Below are 1,626 nucleotides of genomic sequence, written 5' to 3'. Positions count from 1 at the left end.
CCAGCGGCCCCGAGTCGGACGAGTTGAGGAAGGCACGCCGACGGTGACAGGGTACGGAAGACACAGCGGTGGCCTTCTGGCGACTTGGCCCCCGACAGCCCGACGTTCCGCCGTCCTCCCGATGGCCAGGAGGACCGTGCGGGGGTCGGCCGACGGCGTGGTAGGTGTGCCTGCACGGTGACGGAGCACACACCACGCCCGCCAACCCCTCCGTACCTCCCGAGACCGGTGGCAGGACGGAGCGGAAAACGTGCGGACTGAACGGGAGAGCCAAGAGCCAGCGATCCACGCGCGTGCGACCGTCCAAGTCACAGCGTTCGACGAAAACCTCCTCCCTCGGCCAGGCACTCGGCGCCAGCAGGGGAGACAGGATCAGACGCCCCGCCGGCCACTTAAGGCCGAGGACGAACCACGAGACGGGCGGCTGCAGCAGCGGGCGGCCTGCAGCTCCCAGCACTCTCAATCGATCAACCATCGAGTCGGGTCAGCGTGTCAAACCGGCGAGCTCCACGGTCAGGCCGGCGGCGCACCAGCACCGGACCTCCGCGGCTCCCTTCACTCTTTCCACTGCCAGCCAACCGAGAGACGGACCCAATGCGGACGTGCAGAGCTTAGGCAGACCCCCCACTGGAGGCTCAACACTTCGTGGCAGCTCCGTGTCCCAGAGACCAGGAGGGTTGGCACACACACACAGTGTGAACCACCGACAGCCATTCTGGGACCGGTGACAGCCGTGCTGGCCCCACTGCCACGACACAGACGGACGCCAGGCCGCGCTCCCCGGCGGGGGGATGGCGTCGAGCCTGACGAACGGAATGTGCAGGGTGGGGGGGAAAGGCCAAGCGCTCCGACGCCGGAGGGCTCCGGAGTCTGAACTTAGGGGGACAAAGAGGACGGGTCCTCTGCGACACCCCAGCCGCGCTCTCGCCAGCCAAGGCGAGTGCGATTGATTGCCAAACGACCCTCAGACAGGCGTGGCCCCGGGAAGAACCCGGGGCCGCAAAGTGCGTTCAAAGTGTCGATGATCAATGTGTCCTGCAATTCACATTAATTCTCGCAGCTAGCTGCGTTCGTCATCGACGCACGAGCCGAGTGATCCACCGTCAAGAGTTGTCTGAGTTTGTTTTAGGTCTCTCCCTCGCCAGAGGAAAGCGACCCGGACCGCACATACGCTCCCCACCTTGAGCTACAGCCACCTGCACGCCGGCGTGCGGGCGGAGCAGGGTGGCGTGAAGCGATGGGGAGCACCATCCTGGTGCGGCCCGCAGAAACATACGTCTATTGGGGGGAGGAGGACAGGGCGCCCAAGAGGCGATGCGTGCCCCAACGCACCGCAGCGACGGAGGCAGGATCACCGCCACCATGTCGCCCGCCTAGTATCACGAGGCGTGCAGCAGCTTTGCCCTAGGAAAAGCAGAGGCGGGAACGGGCACCGGCCATCGGTTCGGCAGCGTCACTGACGCGTGCACGTGGCGGCGTGTCGGCGAGCGGACTTCCTGCGAGGAGGCGGGGGCGGCACTCGCCCGAGCAGACGCCCGCCCGGCCCAGCCACCGCCGAGGTGGACTGGGAGTCGCGGCAACGGCTCGTCATACTCGTTCCCACACTCACAGCGCAGCTTGCCCGCA

General features: G+C 66.7%; 1 non-coding gene across 1 annotated transcript; it reads right to left on the bottom strand.

Moving 5' to 3' along the window:
* Positions 1-958: 958 nt before the first annotated feature.
* On the bottom strand, positions 959-1,112 carry LOC140474238 (5.8S ribosomal RNA). Its single transcript, XR_011958944.1, has one exon. It is a non-coding gene; the product is annotated as a 5.8S ribosomal RNA (ribosomal RNA).
* Between the last annotated feature and the right edge of the window lie 514 nt (positions 1,113-1,626).

This window comes from Chiloscyllium punctatum, unplaced genomic scaffold, assembly GCF_047496795.1.
Source record: "Chiloscyllium punctatum isolate Juve2018m unplaced genomic scaffold, sChiPun1.3 scaffold_893, whole genome shotgun sequence".
Classification (NCBI taxonomy): domain Eukaryota; kingdom Metazoa; phylum Chordata; class Chondrichthyes; order Orectolobiformes; family Hemiscylliidae; genus Chiloscyllium; species Chiloscyllium punctatum.
Note: the sequence above shows the minus strand (reverse complement) of the source record. Positions and strands in the feature narration are given on the sequence as shown.